The sequence below is a fragment of the Copidosoma floridanum genome, unplaced genomic scaffold (assembly GCF_036245765.1).
Source record: "Copidosoma floridanum isolate Cflo_tuat_1 unplaced genomic scaffold, Cflo_Japanese_pri ptg000011l, whole genome shotgun sequence".
NCBI classification, from domain to species: domain Eukaryota; kingdom Metazoa; phylum Arthropoda; class Insecta; order Hymenoptera; family Encyrtidae; genus Copidosoma; species Copidosoma floridanum.
The window spans coordinates 11369669-11393986 of NW_028321888.1; the positions used below are offsets into that span (position 1 = coordinate 11369669).

The following is a 24318-nucleotide window of genomic DNA, read 5'->3' on the forward strand; positions in this document are numbered from 1 at the left end:
GGTATTTAAGGGTGGAGGGATAACTTTTATTTCTTGCTTTTATTCATATAATAGTTCACAGAAGAAATATAAATATATAAGACTCATTTAGACTTCTTTATGAACATAAAAGTATTAAATTTTAACAAAAAAATTTTTTTTAGACTACGTAGAAATCTCTGTTCTGCAACAAAAACTTGCGGAGAACACGATTTATGTAGTAACACGATATAATCAGAAGTTGAAAACATGTGCCAAAATGCATTATGTTTTATTTCGTTAAGAAAAAATTTTTTTTTATTTATAACAGAGTTGGATTTAAAATAAATACCAACTGTTATCTCATTATCCGTGATGCAACTGCTCTGCTGAAATAAAACTGATTTAGTGAAACATTGCATACCATACGTCGACTTATAATCAAATTAAGTTTAATAGTCTTGAATTGTTCATTTTGATATTTATATTTTTTATTCACCTGACTACATAATTATAGTTTTTACTATTAATTTTTTTAATGTATCATCATGGTTCAGCATCAAATGCGTGATCATACGAAAATATGTCGTAACAAAGAAACAATGCTTCATTTGCATTATTGAAAAAATAGCAGTTACGGTCGTAACACTTATGTACAAAAATCCTACCTCACAGAGACATCCCCGGGTCCGAGTGGTACCTGACCATTGACTCAAAGTAAAGTCTCGACAGTGCATTCATCCTCCTGAGTTTGCGAACCAGCTCCCCGTCGTAGGCATCCAGTGGGCCCGAGGAATCGCTCGCGAGCACCTTGTGCATCCGAGTCTCGCGTCTCGTAGCCAACAGATTATTCCATGGCGTTCAGGGCTTGCGAGGGTCAAGCCTCACGAGCCGCAGTCGCTCAAGCTCGTCGCACCCCGAAAATACCGAGCGCTCGTGCCATATGTCTTTCACCAGGTAACCAACTGCCTTTGGACCCACGTCAAACGCAAGGCTGCTGGCACCGTCTTGTCTGCGGTAAACGAAAAGGGAATTAAAGTGGGAAAAAAAAAATTTGGAATGATCTAAAGGGTGGGGCTACCTAACAGCTTCGTGCCTTTGCAGCTCCCTGAGCAACCTCTCGTAGATTTCTGGATAGTGGCCAGGTCGGCGCCCTGGCCTGAGAGCCATGCAGTCGAAAAACGTTCTCGAGACCCGCTCGCGGTGATCGGTCTTAAAAGCCTCAAGTCCCCTGAGATGCCCCCATGACGGGCACAGTCGCGTCCGCGTTGATTTCTGCGAATTCATTAAAATTTTTTTTCTGCTGTATTGATGATACATTTCTAAGAACCGTGTATCTATATTTTTAAAAAATCTGTCCATATCTGACCAAACTTGGACTCGCACTACTTGAAATTGAATTTATAGGAATACTGATTAAAAAATATCCTCGTGTCTGGAAAAACTTGGACTCGTACTACTAAAAATCAGTTTAATGTGAAAACTGATTTGAAATTATTTTCCTGCCTAATCTTACTTGGACTCGCACCACTAAAAATTGGACCAACAGGAAAACTGATTAGTAAATATTCTTATATCTTACCAAACTGGGACTAGTACTACTTAAAATTGAATTTATAGGAATACTGATTGAAAAATTTTCTCATGTCTGACCAAACTTGGATTCGTACTACTTAAAATAGGTTTGATAGGAATACTGATGAAAAAATATTATCATGTTTGACTGAACTTGGGCTCGTACTACTTAGAATCGAATCAGTGGAAAAACTGATTTAAAATATTCTCCTGTCTGGCCAAACTTGGACTCGTACTACTTAAAATCAGATTAATATGAATACTGACTTGAAAATATTCACCTAACTGATCTTACTTGGACTCGCACTACTTAAAGTCGGATAAACAGGACAACTGATTTGAAAGTATTTTCCTGTCTGACCAAACTTGGACTCATACTACTAAGAATCGGATTGCTCACGGTTTTCTGATTCCAGACAAATTACTGTGTATACTGCACACTAGGTAAATTTACGGGAGTTCCCTTACCTTGGCTCGATTGTCGTGGTGAGCTAAGGCGTTCTTAGCTTAGTTGAGAGAGGCGAGCCTCACGCGGATCCTCAGGTGTCTCAATAGACGCCGCGGCTCGAGTCTCGAGGACGGCGAGGCAGCCTGCTCCAGCAGATACAGTTCCTGGTCTATCGAGTTCTCGAGGCTCGTCGATGCTGCAAATGTATGCTGGGACGCGATTCTTTTGATCAAGTACGGGAGCTCAACGCGGTTGCTCGGGTCGCACTGTTGCTCGTTGTTGTCGTCGTAGTCGTCCGGAGTCCGCAGGGCATCGTACACGTCCTTGAATTCGCGGGCTCGCTGGACGCTCAATGTGTCGATGCTTACTGGCTGCTTTCCTGCGTTGTAACCTACAAGATTGTACTTTAGTGCTCGCAAAAAGGGACTTTTTTGTTAAATTTGTCGCTACGCTATAAATACACGGAAACGTTATTCTGAGAATTAACAAGCTTTATTTATTGAAACTCAAAAGAGTTGATAAATATTGAGTTGAGAGCAGATCAACACCTTTAATGTGTTGCATTTGTACAGTTTTTTTCTTTGTAATCGTACGTCAGCGTATGTGTGTATTGTATGCGTCCAACGTAGAAGTTATTCAATTTTACACTTCAGGGCTACCGTGCGAGAGTTCGAAGCCAAGATGGATAAAAAAAGGGGAATAAAAGATATGGTGGAAAAATATTTCGTCTCGAGATATTCCACGTAGATACGTAATACGAAAATACATGTTTGCAAATGTCAAAGTTGGGTGAGAAGTTGGTTTGGTATCTCATTTATTTATCAAAAGATTGTATCTCGATTTTGATGATATTGTCTCAGAAGTAGTACTCTTTTTCCACTGTTACCTGTGTTTAAAGAGACTCTATCCTGTCAGTTCACGGAGCAAATCAATTCCAAACATGATAAGAGGTGTACTATACCTTGTTGTCTAACGTCCAATGCAATCGATAATCACCTCTGAGCAAAACAGGCCTCGCGAGCATGTGGAGAAAGTTGGCCCTTGCACGCTCGGCTCTTCTCCTAGCGATGCTGCTTCTCGAGTTTTCTATCGCCCGCAAAGCCTCGACCTCCTGCTCCAGCTTCCTCGCTCGTTCCGCAATCCTCGACTCGGCTTCGTTGTAGGACTCGCGGATTCTCGCTTCCTCGGTGACGCTCCAGTGCTCCACTAATCTCCGCAAAACCGCGAGATCCAAGGGCTTGATGACCCTATTATTGGTTGCCGCTGGATTATTCATCAAGTGGAGTTTGCTGCTGATTTCTTGGATCGACGGAATGGCTTGTTTGGTGCTGCAGTGCATCGAGAAGTTCAATTACTTTTGTTCAAACTATTTGGACTATTAATCGGACAAATGAAAAATCATAACAAATGTCTCGTAAGGACGTTTCATTTTCATCCTTCCATGATCCCTTTGAGACATCTTTTCTCGACCATTCAAGATGGTTTGAAAAAATTGTTTTTTTTTAATGTCTCCAAGCCTTTGTCGTTGCATGATTTTTATTGTCTTATGTATTTTCAAGGCGTAAAAAAAACACTGTAAAGATTTTCGTTTTTATTGATATAAACATAAATTGTATGAAGACGATTGTAAAAAAGTCTGACTTTAAACTTTTTTTTTTTTTTTTAATTGTGCTCTTCACACTTGTATACACGTGCATTTTCGTTGAAGTAGTAACGTTCGTATAAAAATAAACAGAGGAACCTTAAAAATATTTTTAAAATAAGACATGTATGTTGTCGTAAGATTTTTTAATTATATGTGCTCATTGTTTTGACAAAATGAAAAATACATCGCAATAAAAAATAATCATTGGAAAAAAAATTCAAGATATCAAAATTATAACTAAGCAATCTTGAAATTATTAATTTTACGATTAAAAAAGAGTTACGATCACCACTTTAAATTAATTTCAAAAGATATTAAAAAAGCCTTAAAAATCTTTAAAAACTACCGTAAAAATGTGTAATATATTTTAAAAAATTATAAAACTCATCGTGAAAAACTCAACTGAAACAACAAAAATCGGAACACATCCTTGAGAGGGACGCATTAAAAAAATATCGAGACCACCGATAAAAATCCTCCAATGACTCGAGGGTAGAAAGGGACGATCGATCGTTGGCCGTAAGATCCTCGTTCCCATCATCCGCGTCGAGTTTTCCAGGTAAACGATTCGAGCCGTCGCCATCCTTGTTTGTCCTTGATACGCTTTCGACGACCACGATAGACTCTGTAAATATTTTTATTATTATTATTTATCCCTTTTTTTCTACTTCTCCTCTCTTCCGTGAGTGCACTTATTTTATGTTTAGGGACCCATCGTGTTATTAATTTCTGCAGGGCAGAAAAGAGATGGATGCTGTGAAACGAGTCGTGAGGATGCAAACATCCATCAATGGATAGGTGTATTACGAGAAAAGTTAGAGTACACGCATACGTATATGGAGCAATGAAATAGTTGCGCATCTCCCTTTAACTTCGATATCGACGAAACGAACCAAACAGAATCCATTATAGACTACAACGTGAGATCCGATGTCTTAGTACCTACATACTGGTGTAATATCGATCGAATTAGAAGGGGATCATTTGTTACTTCAAGCAAAATGGTTTAACCATTTTTTTAAAGAAAGAGTTAGTTTGCCAGCTGACCTTTCACAAATAAACTCTCGCTGCCATAGTTTTGATAATTTCGATGTTCATTGAGATACTTATTCTTTCGGCCATAATGGTCAGTCAATTTTTTTTTTTTTTTTTTTTTAAATCATTATGTCTGTTTTTAAATTCAACCGAGAACTCTCCATAATGAAAATTTGATTTGATGTAATAAAATGTTTACTTATCAGTATGAAATAGATAAAATAAAAAAACAAGTATTATATTGAAGTCGTTAACAATAACAATTTGAGTATCTCTTACCCCTTAAAAAATGATAAAATGAAATAAAATCTTAAAATTAAAAATTCTCACGGTACATAAAATTGTTTAATATTCAAAACTTATGAAGGGCATTCCTATTATCAAAAAAGTGAAAATAGATTATACACTTTATTACATTTCACAGATATCGGGCACATCTCGAGCGTCGAAGAAATGAAGGTCTGAAAATTTTAAGCAAAAGTAATATACTGTCGATGCGATTGTTTTGTAATATAAACTTACTTCAACCAACTTGAGATAAATTTTTTAAAATTAACTTTACATTTAGTCCAAAATTATAATACTTTTGCCCTTCGTTCCTTTTTTTTTTTTTTTTTTCTTCAAAAAATTTTAACGCTGCATAAAATTGATTGCACCGATGAGTTCCCCTAAGAAGATAATAAATTACTAAGTTATACCAGTGTTTAGTAGTATTTCCTATTTGGTTCTTTGAATCTGGTGGTGATATCTTGACATCTTGAACAACTTCAGTTTTAATACAAATTCGGAAGTTCTAGCTCTTTTTGAAACATGTGTATCATCTAGAGGTTAAAGTTTATAAAAATTTGCAGAATAAGATTATTGACCATTTCATCTGTTCTGAGACAATAACTTGTGGAGAGCACTATTCATATGGTAACACGACATAATCACAAGTTACGTAGAATCTTAAAATCCCAAACGACTTCAGTTTTTAAAAATTTGGAACTTCGGACTAACATTAAAGTATTCTTATCATCTAGAGGTTGAAGTTTGAAAAAGTTTACAAGATAGAATTATTGACCATTTCAAATAAGAATGTCCCTTTCCTATTTAAAGTCATACCTAATACTGCGCACAAAATAGAAGATTCCATTACGGGTAGAAATGTCTGCACGTCTACTAAATTTTTGATTCCATAAACTATCTGCAACAAAATTTCTTTATTGTAAACTATTTTACGTACTATACGCCAAAGATCAATACATCGTTTGTACACTCATGAATAAGTGGCAGAAGAGGCCAAAAATATCCAAATCTTGTGGTGGCAGGGGAAAAGAGGCGCTTGGTCAACCCTACCTTCGTTGGCGCAGGTACTGTAGGAGAAAAAGCTATCGAGTTTGAGTAGATTGGCTGTCGTAGTTGAAGGATAGAAGCAACAGTAGCTCTTATTTGCTGCGAGTAGGTACGTGGCATTACTTTGCATTGTAATTGGTTGGAGCAATAAACTTCATGTTCCATCGGCCTAGTTTGGTGGTGGTAGTCATGATGTTAGGGGTGGCTCAATATATTATTTACTGCAAACTATGTCATTGACATTGAAAATCACTGACGCACACGTTGGTTTACTCGATGGAATATTTCTCGTTGTAAGCAGAGACCAAAGAAAGAAGTAAAGGTATAGAAAATAAAAAAAATACGATTTTCTTTATTTTTGTTTCAACTATATGCAAAAGGTAGAAAATTTGTGTACTCTTAAATTGACAGGATGCTATGGTTAAAATTTCTAAATTGATCCCTAAAAATCCACATCTGGATCACCTAATTTTTTTCATATTCGAAATAGAAATAATAAGTCTGGAAGCATAGAAAAAAAAACATTCATTGGTTGTATCCAAAATTTTTACTTGCTTTTTGAGATGCAGTTCACTGAAAAATAAAACTACGATAGAGATTAATGCATAAATATTTTTTCAAGCGTCAAAATCAAAACGAGAATATTTCATCTATTTTTATTCAACCTGTGCTGAACAAAATGTTAAGGTGTGACTTATTGTTTATTTTTTTCAGTTTCTGGTCGATAACAAGTATTGATTTTTTTTTACTTTTTCCTTACAAAAAAAACAACAACGTGCTCATCGAAGCGTCACTACATTGACGTTAAATATAGAAATACATACACACCAAGAAACAACTAGCTTGTTTTTTTCTACCAACATCCAAAAACGGGCACTGGATCGATGATATAAAATATTAACCAGTGGGTCAGTGCTGAAAGAAAAACAGATTAGAGGAAAAATAAACGAGAAGAAAAAACACGCGCAGGACATACACGAATGATTGTAAATATATTATAAGCATAGCTGCGTAGTAGAAGGTGGTAAAATTGTATTGTCATGCACATTGAACGCATTAGTACGGACACGCGCTATACTAGGAAATTAAGTATTCTTCCTTGGCTCAATTCTACACAGTCACTAGTTCATTTTATGCCAGAAAGTAAAGATGAGCCATCGGAAATTTTGGCCTTGGCAAGGAAAAGCTCGTAGAAACTTTTATAAAAGCCTATAATTATATGTCCTTAACCGCTGGAGTATGGGGTGCGTTGAGGGAGTTTTGTATACGTATGTGTTCGGAATAAAGCCTTTTTTTTACTATCCTTCTTTTTTTTTTTTTATTTAGATCAGTTAAGCGATTCATGGAGAAATAGCTGAAATATAAAATGATGCCTAAAATATTGAAGCAACGTTTGATTTAATCCCTGTTCTCAAATAATCTTGCTTGTATATACACTTATAGCACGCATATAAAAACTAGCACAGAAAATACGTTTCCTCGATGTTTTAACTTTAGGAAATAAAAATTTAAAAAAAAAAAGAAAAAAAACTACTCACTTGGCTCAATCTACTGAAGACCAAGTTATTATTTTTAGTTTCCTTTCAATATTTATAAGTATTAATGTTTTCATCTTTAGTTTTTTTCATAAGTAGGTAATACTGAATTTCTTACAATTAAGAAAATACAAACTAACCATATTACAATTATCAAGTTTCAAGAAACTCAGCGTAGTTTATTCTTTTAAATGATTAATTTATAAAATTAATTCATAAAAATAAAAATAAAAAGTGATTATTACTTAAAAGGTATTTAATTATATTTCTTATTTTCTGATTTTATTGTACTACTCAATTTTCTCCTTGACATATGAAAATTGGCAACTGTGCACCAAACTACTTCGTCACAATCAGAAGAAAAATATCTCTCACTTTTTGCAATTTTTACCGGAAACCAAGTAAAATACGGTTATTCTCTCAACTATCCAATAATATTTCATAAAAGAAAACTAAAAAACATAATCGTACCTGCAGCAGTTATTGAACATCAAATTTCTAAATTGCATAAAAAATGGAGAAATCATGATTCGTACGAAAATTAGTCGTAGAAATTTCGGTCATTCGATAAATTTGGCAGGCTAAAAACCGATTAAAGTTTGAAAATTAGCAACATCAAACTTTTTTAAATGTACCAAATAAACTTTTATAAACACATTTAAATAATTGAATGTTTTATAAAATAACAAAGTAATTGAAAAGTTAATCGTTAAGAATACTAAATCTGTATTGAAGTGATCCAAAAATTTGTCATTTATTAGTTTCATTGTAACTCGTCCTACATGGATTGGCTCATAATTTTTTTGTTTCCAAAAATACAGAAAAAAGAGGGGAAGTGTGGAAGGAATAAAGTATGTTGATGGGCGTGACATTTCTCCCACTTGATGGCCAGTAAATTTTGGTAGTGGGAAATAGAATACCATACCCTTCAAGGCACAACACCAAAACGACAGTCTGTCAGTGCGCCAGATAGACAACACTTCAACATAAAGTGATTACCGCATACAATATTTCCGATTTAGTTTATCGAAGAAGCCTAGCTTTCAACTCCATAAACATTGGCGAGAAGTGTCTTGCGAAGCTTAAAATACCAAAACTCCCAGCATCGAAAGAGAGTCTATTCCAGCCGTGCCCAACTTGGTCCAAGGAGTTCCAGGGAATCATTGTTTGCGTCACGAGTGTCAAGTTATTAAGTAAGTGCATGTTGAAGTCTTCTTTCTACAGAACTATATTCATCTCATCATTAGCGGAATCATATTGTCTTCTATTAACTGATATATCGTTTTAAAAGAGAAGCAGCGAAATACTTCTCAATTAATTAAAAGCTATAATATCTTTGAGATTATATAAAAGAGTGAATTTTTAATCTTGATGTGATTGTTTCTTTGCTTATTGTTTCTATTTTTGATGCCATTATAATCACTACTCTTGTTATTAATTATTATTACTATTACGATTCTTTTCTATTATAATAATCAATATCATTATTGTTATTATTATTTTTATAATGATTTAAAGTGTGCCTTGGCGGAAACAAACATAAGATTTTCTCTTTTTTCACCATAAGCATATGTCAAAAAAAAGTTTATTTGGCGCCAATTTTAACTATTAAAATGCAGTATTAGCATAGAAAAGCTTGAATTTTGTTATATACGATACATGCAGTTTTTTACACATTAACGTACTTAATGCATATTAAGTAATCCTTAAAAAATTTTTTTTCTTTTAATAACACTGGTGCTTAATCTTTGCAAATCGGCGCTTAATTTGCTTAATTTTTTTTTATGTAAGTTTACACACTTAACCAAGCTTTTCTTCAACAAGAGATTACATTCGATAAAAAAATGTTACCAAAAGCTAAGCAGATTTCGGCGAACCCGTTATTTTATTTATTGCATTCTTAGTTATTAATTTCAATCCAGATTTTTGTATCTTTGATTTTTCATCATAGATTTACGATAAAATTAGAATGTAAAGGATGATACACCTAACATTGAGAGTGATTAATTAAACTTACGAAAATTGACTTTTGAAAAAAATGCAAAAACCATCTTTTCTAGTGTATTGTAAATTGTTTATCTTAAAATACCTGTATCAGATTAAAATTTTAATGATATACGTAACAATTATGCTTTGCTCTAATTTTAGATGCATGTAACTGTCAATACATGGCACCTTATGATATTCTAAATAAAATGAAGTAAAGCATTTAAAAAAATTTCATTGTCTCTGTAAATAACTCTTACATTATACTTAGGCAAAAATATAGTAAAAAGGTTAAAAAAAGTTTTTAAATTTAATCTTAAATTACGTCCAAGATTTTATTGTCGTGTGAGTGTGAACGTATGTGTGTATATCACTTTGCACGATATTTCCATTTCAGTTTGACGGAGGAGCCTACCTTTCAACTCCGTAGTCACTGGCAAGAAGTGTCTTGCGAAGCTCGAGACACCAAAACTCCCAGGATCGAAAGAGAGTCTGTTCCAACCGTGCCTAGTTTAATCTAAGGAATTCTTGGAAGTCATTGTTAGCATTACCAAAGTCAAATTATTACGTAAGTACATGCTTAAGTTCTCTCTAATGCCAAAATATATTGATCTCGTCATTAGCGAAATCATGCTGTTTTTCTTAGTATAAATAAATGCCAAAACAGGTGTAATACCGCACAATTTTTATATCAAAGCTATCTTCGATGTTATATAAATAAGTAAATAGTTAAAAAGCATTTTTTTTCCTATTAATAACAGTAGTACTTGATTTTTGTAAAAACTTTTTTAATGTAACTTAATACGCATTACCAAACTTTTGTTTAACCAAAAGATTCTACAAAATTTTAACTACATCATCCACTATTTTATAGAGTGTTGAGTAAATTTTATAATTTATCCATGATTTAAAAAAAAAGTTTGTCTGAAATAATTGAATACTAGCCTAACATACATTTAAAGCAATAATATAGAAATGCGTATTGTACAATTTTCATGCCTAATTAATTTCGGACCATGCAATAAAAATAGTATAGTTGTACAAATTTTATATTTTCATTTAATTCAATATTTGTTTAATTATGTATTAAAATTTATGCTCTCGGTAAATAGTATCGTTTTTGCTAAGTCGTATAAAGTACCTCGTTCCAAAGATTTATTCAATTCTGTGCGCAAGCGTTTATATTCTCTTAATCTATTTTTAGATGAAAATGATGTTGCTTACGGGTATTATTATTATGTTAACCACTATGCCATTGGTGCCAAGTCATGCAAGCGATAACATGGAAGATGACATCCCATTAATCTTGGGGGTACAAAATTTTTATAAAACGACTAGCATAGGCATCGTGTATAGAAGCAACGAAGGTGAGCAAACGTTAAGTGTTAATTAAAGAGATGAGTATATAAAATTTAAATTTTCTCCCAATATTATAGAAATTCATTCAGTAGTTAACATGGTTAAGGCATTTTCGAAAAAACAGGTTTACTCGGTCGCAATGACTATACCGGATCTTCCCGTGAAATACCCCAAAATAAAAAATTACTCAAAAACACTCTTTGTTGTATTTTTGAACCGCGACAATGACTGTAAATTTTTCGCACTTCTCCAAGGATTATGACCTATCGCCACATGTTTGGCTATTATTATTCAAGTCAGCTGCCACTGGACAAATTTATAACATATGTCGTCGTCCTAAAAAAAATTATTTCCACCTAAACGCATTGAGCGAAATTTTAGTTAAATGTTAAGGTAATAACGACATCTTAGAATGGTTTACCTTCGGCTCTGGAAATAAATTACAAGTTAACAAATTATTCAAGTGGAGCAAGGCAAACGAATTAATCTTTGAAGACAATCGAGTTTTTACTGAGAGACGGAAGAATTTGACCGGAGCATCGGCTAAAATTTTTGGGCAGGTAACGAATTTATTAAGTAAAACGTTGGTTTATTTTGAAACAACAATTATAGCATAGAAAAAAATTAATTATTTTTTGGCAAATTTTGCAGCCTTCTATTTTGATTCAGAAATAATTGAAGATTTTGCATCGGACTCTGGATTAGCATTTGAGTATAAAAACTTTACCTACATAAAAAAAAAATCGAATTCAAGTGTTAAAAATACGTCAATCAATTCCACAAAATTGTTAAATAAAAGTATTATTATAACTGGCCAATATTCAACTGTTAAAAATAGGCATGAGGCTAAGAGATTATTTGAAATCATAGATTTTCAAGATTATTTATATTATAAAATACCTGATACCAAGGAAATTTCATGGACAGCATATTTTGAGGTATCAAAATTTAGAGTATAAACTAATCATGACTTTACTTCTGTGTCACGTTTAATCTTATTTTTGTTGAAAAGATTTTGAGCGAGTATATCTGGTACTTCTTGGTTATACTCGTAGTTGTTCCATCAATATTGTTTAGTTTAATTTTAGTATTACATAATGATAGAAGAGGATTTATCCAAAAACTTTCGGATGGATTTTTAAAAGTATGGCGTGTGTTGGTTCACCAGGAATATACAGGTAAAATGTTACAGAATTTCTGACAATATTAAAGCACCTACACTTACACCACGTTATTGATACTATATCGTACGAGATTTGTATGACAATTTAATCCAAATTATCTTTTTCGTGTTAGTTTTTTCTCTTATGTTTTTGAAACAAAAAGTATCATTTTATTAAAAAAAAAAAAAAGGTGATAATTGAAACAAATTTATTTGTAATTGATTTTTATATATATTTATTTATTCTAAAGGAAGACGTTACAACTGTTTCGGTACGCTGTACCTTTTTCAATCCCTTGAAATGGGGCTTATTCTATTGACCATGTCGTGTATTATGAGGAACAAATTTTGATTATAGGTTTAATCGATGGTGACATCTTTTTTCTGTGATTTACTTGCTGATATTATACCTAAACACATCATCTATATGGATAAAATTTTAACATGTACATCGTGAAAAAAGGTTGTCACCTTCACTGAATTTTGTGGGCAAATCTCTTGTCACATAGTACATGACATTGCAAATAAATCAATAAAATAAGAAAATCTAAATAAAGGAATAAAACAGGATATTATTAATGAATTTTTCTATAACTACACTTTTGTTTTATTGTTTATACTTTATTATATGATTTTTTTTTTTTTTTTTTTTTTATATTATAGTGCTCTATGTCCGGCTTCTTTGATAAGGGCACTACTATGGGCACTTAGCACTTTGGAGAAGGAAGGGAAGAGGGATAGGAGGCCTCCCATGACTGGGAGGGGAGGTAGGGGGAAATTAGGCAATTTATGCTGCGAGGAAGTCGCCTAAACCCTCCTCGAGGAGCATTGCGTGGTGAAAAAGCACATGTAAAAAATCCCAGAGGTACTTGCCCGTAAAGTCGCACTGGCCGGGAATCGAACCACGGTCTCCCGCGTGCCAATCCAAGACATAGCCGACTGAACCATCGCGCACTCATTTATTATATGATATTCCATCATTTGCCTTTTATTTTATTGCTTTAAATACTTTAATGTACTCGAATAAGTTAAGGTAAAGCGTGTTGAGCAGATTGTAAAGTACGCCTTGAATTACTCATAACAAATAAGTTGTTTATGTGGCTGATACATTTATCTTCCTTATCGCTGTTAACATTATGCTAAACGAAAAATGAGATAAATCAAATTAGAATAGATAAATTGGAATGAAGTTATAAAAAGTATATGCATGAGTATTAAAAATTGCGTCAAACTGATGACTGATACATTAAATAAAAATTTAGAAGATAACATGAAAAGGTACGACTCAACGATTTGTATGAGTATATATACAAAAGAAATCTTAAATTTGTCGACTGTTTTTTAATAAAAATTTTTATGCTCGGAATATCATGTGCTACGAGAAAATATTCGTAAACATAAGTTTTAATTTAGACAACACTGTTTTTTGCAATAAACAAGCAAAAATTTTATACGTACTTTACTTATCAGGTTTTAGTTGTCCAACAGTACCATGTATTCAGACAAAGAGTAGACTTATAAATAACTAGCAGCCCCCAGTCTCGGCTTCGCTCGAGAATTACTTAATAAAACAGCGTAGTGTGTTGACATGTATTGTGAAACGTTTTCAGTTAGAAATTTTACACATATTCCTGACATATCTCAGAACAAAATTCTTTTTATTAAAAACATATTTTTTCGGAATCTATATAGTTTATTTGGTCAAATAATAAGTTGTGAAAATTCAAAAAAAAATAACTATGCTAAAAAGTACCGTGCATTCTTTATGCCATAAGATGCTCGGTCGCCATAAGAAGCCGTTGATTTACAGTTTCTCCCGTATAATTCACGAGAAGGGCTATTATTTAAAGCTGTAAAGATTTTAAACCCCCAAAAAATTTATATTAAAAAAATTTTTTTTTCTCATATCTCACAACTTTATTTCCAGAGCAACAAAGTCCTGGGCCTTAAACCCTACATTTTTATTGCCACAAAAACACAAAAACATTTTCTACTTATTTAAAAATCTGAAGTAGGATCTTGAAAGATTTCAGAGATTGCTGTGAGGGTACAATGAAAAGCTTATCTCTTACATAATGGACTCTTTATTTGTTGATTTTGACGCTGCTGTTTCAATCTCGATACATTTTCTGCGTCAGTTTCTTGACGCCTAAGCAAAATTGTATTTATTAGATACATTCGAAGTTTTTCTTCCAATTTACCCTCTTGCGACTTTGGGCATGCTTAAAATTTTTGTGACCCCTAAAAGCTGTTTTCTGTCAACTTTGTTAAGTTCTAATATATTTGTTGGCAAGGTAGTTCGACGTCCGATGGCCCTAAAAAAGACCGGTGAGCTTATTAAGTAAACTCTTTCAGTCTTCAGTTAACAGCAATTGTGACTGCCTGGATACCTCAAGGTGATCTTCTCTGGCCTGATGTTGAAAACCCAGACTACTCGGGAGAAAAATTACAAACTCCGAAGCTTTGGGGCTAGTTGTAGTGCTCTTTCCCAACGTTTCCCGGTATAACGTCGAAGACGTTGGTGTCTAAAGCACCTTTTTTATTTTGCAGATTCAGTTTTTTGGTGATCTTAGATGGGGAGATTGGTTAGTGATACTTGTGCACCTTTTTTATTTTGCAGATTCAGTTGTTTTGGTAATCTTAGATGGGAAGATTGGTTAGTTATACTTGTCCAGTGGAGGCTGTCCGATTAACTCAAGTTTTTTTTTCCTTCATAGCTGTTAAAGGTTTGCCCAGCGCAGACCTTGGAGAGGATCAGTGATTTCTGGTTAAATGCTTAGAGTCGAGAGGGTAATATAGGGTCGTCGGTCACCGGGTTTTCCAGCGTTGCAAAGAACAACTCCGCAGGTGACGTCTGCCAGTGAATAGCTGACTTGGTTTAAAAGTGCCCGTCTTTAGTTAATATAGTCTTTTAGTCGACGAATTGCTTCCGGAAATGGTAATAAATATGTATTTGTTGGCAAGATAGTTTACACTTAGGTGAATCCTAAAAAGAACGGATGAAATTGATGGTTAAGTAGGGAACGCCAATACTTATAATGGCCCTAAAAAGCGCCAGTGGTGAAACTTCCAGGTTATTCTTTATTATTATACCTGATGATGAAGAGCTGGCTACGGGTTGCTTGATTCTTACCCTGGGAGTCTCGATTTACGGAGACTGTGATGGAAGGAGGTACGCCACTGACCAAATAATATCTCGTCTCGGGTCGTTCCCCGGATAACCAACCGCTCATAGTTAGACGGGAACATGTGGGTAGGGGCGTTAGGGACGCGAAGACTAAGAAGATAGCAGTTGTGGCCGCCCGTGACCCTCAGAGCTGTTTTCCCTGGCTTACGCATTTGGAGCCAAAAATTCTCTGACTGTACCAGGCAAGATGGTGGGACTGCCACACAACTCTGAAGAGTTGGTGCAGACTGTGCTCTGGCTGGATATGTCTCCTGGTATTGTGGCAGAAACGGCATCGGTTGGAGTAATTTTTTTTTATTTGATCGCACTCGTCGAGATTTATGGTGAATAGACACCTAGGTCCCTTCCCCCTTGGATAAGGGTGTTGTCCGTAACCGGGATACCCAGCTGCAAGACTGTCATCAGCAATCTCTATACAGCTCGTTGAACTTCCGAAGCTCAACTACATCTATTTCGAGACGCTCCAGCCTATCATAACCACACTTATTTAATTCTGTTGCAGGTAGCCTCGATTTTATGTCGACGCCACCTAGCGGATTTTACTGAACTAAAGTGAGAAGCTGGCGTATTTTTGCAAAACTTTAAGCTCATTTATTGATATTGTTGTTAAATTTTTTACGATAAAAACTATACTAAAACCATCTAGGAAGTATCGTGAATCAGTGTGCAAAATTTCAACAAAATCGGTTCAGTAGTTTTCGCGGTTAGCGATTACAACGGTTTTAGCGTTCTTGCTTTATATATTAGTAAGATAGGTATTTTTTCAATCACTTTTTGTCCTTTTCATGTTTCTGGCGACAATCAGGGGGTAGCTTCTCTTAAGTGACGAAAAAACAGTGAAAGGATAGATAATAATAGTTTCTGTACTAAGGGCTTAAAAGACAGATTTACGTTGTTTGAAGCGTGCGGTCTTCGTATGCTTGTGCCCAAGCTTTTTATACCATTATTCTTACCGAAGGAGCAAAGTTTACGTAGTGCTTGTGAACAAATATTGTGCTTACTCATTCCATTGCACCCTAGGGCAAAAAAGTACTGGGTCCCGAGGGCTCATTCCAGCCTATTTTAAGAAAAAAATAGAAATTTTTGTACCGTTGGTGTTAAGAGCAAAAATCTTATTTAAAAGGTGTGACCTTTGTATGCTTGTTTATGCAATTAAAATTACAAGGTTAAAAAAATAAATAAACCTATAAGTTTTGTCAATTTCTTTTTTTATCAAGAACCAATCAAATTATATTTACCAGAATAGTTTAGGCTCTTTATATTTAGTTCTTCTGATTTCATATGACAAATAATCATAGTTTTAATACTTTCGGGATTTATTGTATTTGAATGTCAGTATGTTTATCTAACGCAAAAAAAAGATTTTTAAGTTAATAATACTTATTACAAAAACACATCATTTTTGAAGTAATAATCTTCACCCCCTTTCCTCTCAAAAAGTGAACTGTTAATTCTTTAAAAACTATGAAATTTAAATACAAATTTCAGTATATTTTATGTTCAAATATTCAAAAGCCCTGGGGCTTGCGAGAAACCGTAGGGATATTCCGGTTAGATCTCGATTGTGTGGCGAAAGCCTTTTTTTCTCTTTTAGACGTTTTTTTCAACCCTTTGACTTTTACTACGCCTGAGATAGAAAAATAAAGAACGCATTTGGTGTGCATCCGACCAGAGCCTGGTGCTTGCCATGAAGACACACACCACCAAATTCAAAATAGCTATTTTCTCAACATACGTGCAAACTCTTTGTGCCCTCGTAAAAAAAAAAAAAAAATAACGTTTGCTCCTTGGGCACAAACATACATAAACCTCACTTTTTTGGTCCAATTTTTTTTACTGTATACCGATGGTACAAGAACTACTATTTATTTTTTTTTTTATTTGATTTAACTACACTAATAAATTGTAAGCCACAAAACACTAACCTCCCCACCAAAGACCTACAGCTTGGAGAGGAACGCTTTTAAAAAGAAGGGGCGATAAGAGAGTTAGAAAAAATTAAATAATTTTCGTATAAAATCATTGTGCAACCATTTTTTAAAGAGCTAGGAGAGGTTATTTTCACACCAACTAAGTAAAATAACTTATCTGTTCGTGGTATGTACAGGATACTACATGCATTTAGATTTTACATAATTTCTAGGAACTTGAACTTCAAAAAGTGAAAATTATAAATAATTACTTAACGTTGCAAAATTTCAGACTACTTACTTGTTAAGCCATTACAAACTGTTAAATATAGTCCAGGAGTCCTAGAAATTGAAGATCAAATATTATAAGATTGCTTGACTATACTAATACTAACATTCCTTCAAAATTTACAGATGTGCAATTCAGTTCCTTATCATCAAAAATAGCAAAAATATCGCTGTATCTGACAGCATTCATAATTATTTCCATGTACTCAGGTTGTTTCACAAGTTTTGTGACGGTTGAAATACTACACGTACCATTTAGAAATGTTCAGGAATATCTGGAGGATGGCACATACAAATTGATCATTTTCAAAGGCTCTCAAAATTTAAAAATTTTTTCGGTAATTAAACTTAAATTTAATTTAAATTCTGAACATTATTTAAAGAAACTTATTTTATGACATCATAAGAGCTCCAAGGACGATGTAAATGAAAAATTGAGCTTATTGTTGAAGGATATGGATAGTATGCCTTCAAACATGGATGAAGTCATGGATCAGGTAATTTTAAATATTGAGTTTGAGTGTTTATTAATTTTTTTTAATATTTGGCGATGCATTATCTTTAAAAAAAGTATTCAAAAATTGTTTATAACACTCTTTTTATAACATTTTGTAATTTTTCTTACAATAGCGGTAAAAGTACTTCTCTAAGAATAGACTTCTTACATTCTATTACAAAGAATGATTTTTGTCCCCAAGAACTATTTGAAAAAAATCATTATAAATATTCAAATAATTTTACTTGAAAAATGATAATACAAAAACATTGTTAAATATTGCAATGTACTAGTTACAAGCTGGTACACTAGTTACAGGCTAATATACATATGAGCGATTCCCAAAAGTGTTTGAAAGCTACAAAGATATAATAAATTAAAACAGATTATTTTTCAGTGTATGAATCATTTAAAGTTTTTTTTTTCTAATTTTAGATATGCAACGAGAAGGTGGCTTATTATTCTGCTGATATAATATCAAGCTCAGTAACTCCTAATTCACGTTGCAAAGTCCATGCTATACCACTTGCTAATTTTAGAAAAATAAGCCTTAATTTAAAAAAAGAAGATCTAATCCATACATTTTTGAGTCGTTTGTAAGTATTTGTGAGTAAAAAACTATTTTTCAAAAATTTCAACAATTATTTTTTCAGCCTGCAGAAAAGCAGGAAGAATGGAATAATGTCTCAAAAGATTAAGTCTCTTCGTAGCAGAATGAATCTTGTTCAAAAAGATGTTACATTTACATCATTCGGCATTACTGAGCTCGCTCCACTGTTTGTATTTTTACTAAGTGGATTTGTCCTTAGCTTAATCATATTTTTATTTGAAAAGTATCACAAGCTGTTAATATTGTATTTAGTGAGGAAACCATGTAAGAAAATCAAGAAAATTAGAAAACCAAAAAAAAAAAACCGTTTGTACAACGATGGGAAGCCATTTTCAGTTTACTCTCAGTACAGAGAAACGCATCCACGTCCTTTGTGGCCTTATACCCCATAAGACGGTTAGACCGATACAGCAAACCACAAAAATTAATTTTTAGATTATATGATTTGAATAAGAGAATTCTCGCACAAACTTTTTTGAGCTATTTTGATAAAAATTAACAGTGTTCCCTAATTCACTGTTCGCAATTGATCCATAATGAGCCGTCTGTGTAAAGCTATGTTTGATCAAAAAAAGAAAAAAACAAAGTAGGACCTCCTCAAATTCCACTCCTTTTTTTGTAAAAATAAAAAAGTTTTTTAAAAATTTTCGAAAAGAAATAAAACATCACGATAATATTCTTAAAATTTATTCTAAAAAAATACGGAACTATAACCATAATCTTTAAATGAGATGCCTTTTATTGGTACATAAAATATTATCAAACTTATCAGACGATTGCGAGTAAGAATCAGTGACATGATAACATATGTAATCTGAGAACCAAAAAATTCATACTGCTGATGAACGCCAACAAAGTGTATTAAATTTTTGTTTGTTGGTCAGATCATTATAATACTTGCTAATATAAGTGTTTAAAACAAAATTTTTCTTTTCTTTTACTACAAATAACGAAGTTAAGTATAAAATTTCTCTAGCTTATTTCCCTTTACTGTCTCGTCTTCGCTCTTCCTCTTCTACAGCTTCTTTTCTTTCAAAAAAATGTTCAACAGCGAAACAAGGACAAATTTTATAGGACAATTTTCTACAAAGTTTACTACATAACAGGTATTTTTACAGTAGACTCTCAAGTTATAAGTATCTAAATTGAAATTTGGACATAAAAATTATTCTTAACATTATTGGACAGTAAATGGACGACAGTAAAAAGTGGATTAATTATTTTATATGATGAAACGATGGAATTGTATTTTCAACTTTGAGTTGATATAATTTAAACTATAAGATAAATAAAATTGTTTTAGCCAATTATTTGTAAATAATATAGATTATATAATAAAACGTCATTATTTATTTTTTTTCTTGCTACATTTTCTCTTATTGCCTGTAACAATGAATCATTCGATATTTTTAAATTTGTTACAATCTTGTACATCGACAACTGACTCGATTTTTACAGGAATCCAGATACATAGAACTTCGTCAGAGCAAAGTCTTGTCTCAATGCTATCCTTATCGCACTCATCTGGAATGGTATATTTTATTATGAGTTGTGGAAAAGCATTTACAGAGTCGTCGTCTTGTTTATTTTTTTTAATGCCTGTTACTGAAATGGATTTATCAGTGACCTGAAATTCAACATATTTTTTTCATTAACACTTGAAAGTTTTTACTTCCGATCATTAGGAAACGTAAAATCGTACACGCACAACGTTTGGAGATCAAAAAGTTTCCTAGATTTCATATTTACTATTTATTTATATGAAGCCTAAGGCATTTTTAACTCACTCGCAAAGTGCGTAATGTACTATGACTTTATGTTCATAAAATTATGAATATTTTGGCTCTAGTCTTTCACAATCTTAGCAGAATATTTATTACAAATTCCCAATGCTGTGATGTGTAACGTTTTATCAGTTGGTCAATTAGAAGGAATCAAAAAATTGGTAGTCAAAGGGTAGGCTTGTGATCACCTTGCCTAGAGTATCCAAGTGTAGCTAAAGACGCCATTCGCGGGACCGCATAGAAGAGAGAAGCAGTGGAAAGAAAAACGCAGAGTCACACGTACATATGTACAACTATTTTTTGCATATTACTACACAATGGTCCTCTACTTATGATAGGCACTCAACACCTTGAAAAAAGATAAGGGAAGGGATGATGGGTGGCCTTCGGTTACTGGCAGGAGGATGAGGGGAAAATAGGCAATTGTGTTCAAGAAAGCGACCATAGTAAATAATACTATACCTTAAAATCGTGCGAGGCAAGCTGCTCATAAGCCTGATCGTTGGCGGCCAATTTTTAATACTCTTTTATTTATGAAAATTCTTACTCAATTGAGAAAAATATTGCCATATCGAAAAGTTTTTGATCATCATTGCAAGATTTTATATAATAAAAATAAAAAAAAAAAAAACAAAAAAAAGATGTAAACAAAGAACTTTATACTTACGACAACGTTAATTGAATCCATAATAAATTCCGTGCAATCAATTTTTTTTAAGTCCTACAAATATACCACTTTATTAAGTATTCAAGAAATAAAAGAAATAATAGTTATACGCCCCAAGGGACAATATTACGGCATAGTTCCATCGGGTCGTGTAAACACCCCGGATTTGATACCGCACTTTCATTCCGTGTAGCGTATTCAATTTTTTACCTCCCTTCAAGAAAATTTTTAAGGTAGAGAGCGTAGCAACCTTCCAAGTAAAACTCGCATCATATGCTTTCTATAAAAGTATTTTGGCTAAATCTGCGTATAAAATGTATTTCAAGCCGTGGGCCCAGGTAGCGAATATGCAACAGTAACAAAACACTTTTGTATGAGCAGAGAACGCAAGTTTCACCGAAAAGGAATGTTGCGCTTTTGTTCATGAAAACAGGGACGAAATGTCGTCTTTTGGAGGAGGATATAACGAATTAATATTTTAATATCATAGTTCATGGCCTTACTTTAGCATTGTAATTGAATGACAAATCAACGCTTAGTTTAACCTCCAAATTTTTTGATATGCTGCTGGGAGACGTGATCTGATGTTTTATTCCCGTTAGTTTATCGCCGAACATTAATAAATTTATACGAGGTCGTGTCCAAGGATCCTCGGATGCCGGTCTAATATCACCAGTAATCGGATCTACCCAATCACTCATTTTTATAAAACTACTAGAATATAACAGCGCAAATGCTTGTTTGAAAAAGTCTGAAGAGTCACTGACGAAGACCAAAGTAGATTCTAGTGTTACTACGTGTCGCGTGCGTGACATCACTGCCGTATTTAAAAAGATACGTGCATCTGTGTAGAGCCTCCTAACGAAGAAGAACTAGTCAACTTTATTCAATGTATAAAGGCTATTTTTTTAGATGAGTTGATTAAACTATAAGTTTGATTTGTCTTTAGATTTAAAAACTTGATTTATGTGTAAAAGAGAGAAGGCTTTCTTTCGTACATCATCGCCGTAAATAATTTCTAAAATTAATAACAACGCAAATGATTGCCGTTATTGAAAAAGAATTATAATTATGCTGGTTTGATCAAAACTTACATCAATTTCAGTGTTGAGATTAATTAAACCTATACAGTTATTGCAATAACTTTAAACATTTTATACTAACTATTGTTATGTATTTTTATATCATCGATCATTTTTTAAGTTTTTTTTTTTTTTAATATTTTCAATTTATTTTTACAACAATTGTTTTCTGAAACACGCGTCGATTTTACTTAACGCAAACCAAGCTGTTTTTTTTTTTTTTTTTTAAATTAATTTTCGCTTATCTTCAAAACATACGGTTGGATTCATTACATTAAGACATTTACCAGAAAACTGCAAGATGAATGGAATGATAAGGTTTTATATAATAAAGGAAAATGAAAATCGAAAAAAATTTCATCCTAATAAAATTTAAAGAGAAAACTTTTTAAGAAAGTTTTATGAAACTTAAGTGATTATCTATTTCTGGGGAGTTGAATGTATATTAGGGGATATATACTAGGGAGGCGGAGCCGTATCCATGTGTATACTTTTAAATTGCTTTTGTTTATTCATTTTTCATTGTTTTTTTTTTCAATATGATTTCCTTTTTATTAAGATGACAATGAATAATAAGGTAAGCCTCTCCGTCACTCTCTTCTTTCCTCTTATTCTCGTTTTTGCTTAGTAAACCTGCACTTACGTTCGTTTTCCCTCCAGGATCTCTTGAAATGCGGTTCCTTTTTTTCTTCTTAAATTTCAATCTGGCCTCTGCTAACTGGTGACCCCAGTGCATTGCTGCACCTGATTTTATTTTTATTGTTTCCGTGGTCATAGCTTCGTTTGCCGCACTTGCTTTGACTAGATGGAATCCCCAATCTTGTGCGTTGCTGCTGATGAGTCATAATACGTTACAATATTCTCTTCTAAACTAAACAATTTTTTAAAGATGTTAGAAAAATCAGAGATCTCCCTATAAAGCGTATCCAATTGACATTCACAAGTCCTATGTTTTAACTTCTTTGCTGTGCTCTCGTTTACAAACGGCGTGCTCTGTGTCTTTACATCTTTTTACATGTTTTTTCCTAGCACACGTACGCCAGTCTCTCATTAGTTAAGACTAGTGATGTTATTTTGTCTTTAACTGCAGATTAATCTACTCTCGATATTATTTGTTAAGTACCCTTTAATAATATTTCTCTGGGGTTGGCATCTTTCTTTGTGATATTCCATAGTTAAAAAGACCTTTTTTTAGGTCTTAAACCTAATAATAAATCTGCATGTCACTACTCTATTTTCTAAAAGTTGATGTTTAATTTTTTAAATTAGCTTTTTTACTTTATTGCTTCTCGGATATGATTTCGCCGAGTCGCAGCTTCCCGTTTTCTCAGAGAACCTGGATAATTTTAAATTAATTTTTTATGAGGCTACGTCTGACTTACTCTTAAAGCATGCAAATTAACCGCAAGTCCGCATGGTTCTGGGGTTAAGATATTTAATCAAACATTGATTTTACAATAGTTTTACAACACATTTACAAAATGGAAAAATAAAAAAACAACTAATTAAAGCAGCTCGAAGTTGTCTGTGTAAAAAAAAAAGGTGAGTGAGAAAGAACAGGAAAATGAAAGAGAGGAAGAAAAAAAGACGCTAGCATGCTAGGCAAAACTCGTGCAAAGGGTAAATAAACTCGTGTGAAAAGAACTCGTGCAAAAATACTCGTGCATTGTAGGCTCAGTCTCGTGCCCTTGCCTGACGACAAGAGACTGCGCTTGAACTAGGAGGATCCTACCTAAATGCACAGCTGAACTGTGATCCCAACCCGGGTGGCCACCCTTTGCATATGAATTAGGACTTGCGAACCCTGAGGCGTCAAACTCCTTGAATTCTTGAAAGCCAACTTCCCGGTGGTCTTTTCTCGTCTCTTGCGCTGTCAATATCGCGCCTCGCCTTTCCTGGCAACTGAGATGAAACGCGTAGTGTCGAGGAGAAATCGAATAGCGGCGCCGACTTCTGTAGCCTTTCCACCGTATTAAACACGGCAAGGAGCGAAAAAAATGTTGCCCGATTCTTGGGGAACAACTAGCGAGCGTGCGCATCCGAAGATTGCAGAGAATGGAGAGAGAGAGAGAAAACCACTTTTTTTACTGTCCTGAACTACAACGCTAGCTACCGATATTTTTCCGTTGCCAAGGTGACGACTGCGTGTTCCAATGACATCTGAGCGGCCACCACCGCTCGCTTTTATTTCGAACATCAGCCTAGCCGTGTTGTTTCGTTGAACACGAAACATGCTCCCCCCGTTGCGAAAGTGAG

At 33.7% G+C, this 24318-nt stretch overlaps 1 pseudogene; it reads right to left on the reverse strand.

Moving 5' to 3' along the window:
* Positions 1-627: 627 nt before the first annotated feature.
* On the reverse strand, positions 628-24295 carry LOC149375182 (IQ motif and ubiquitin-like domain-containing protein; annotated as a pseudogene).
* Between the last annotated feature and the right edge of the window lie 23 nt (positions 24296-24318).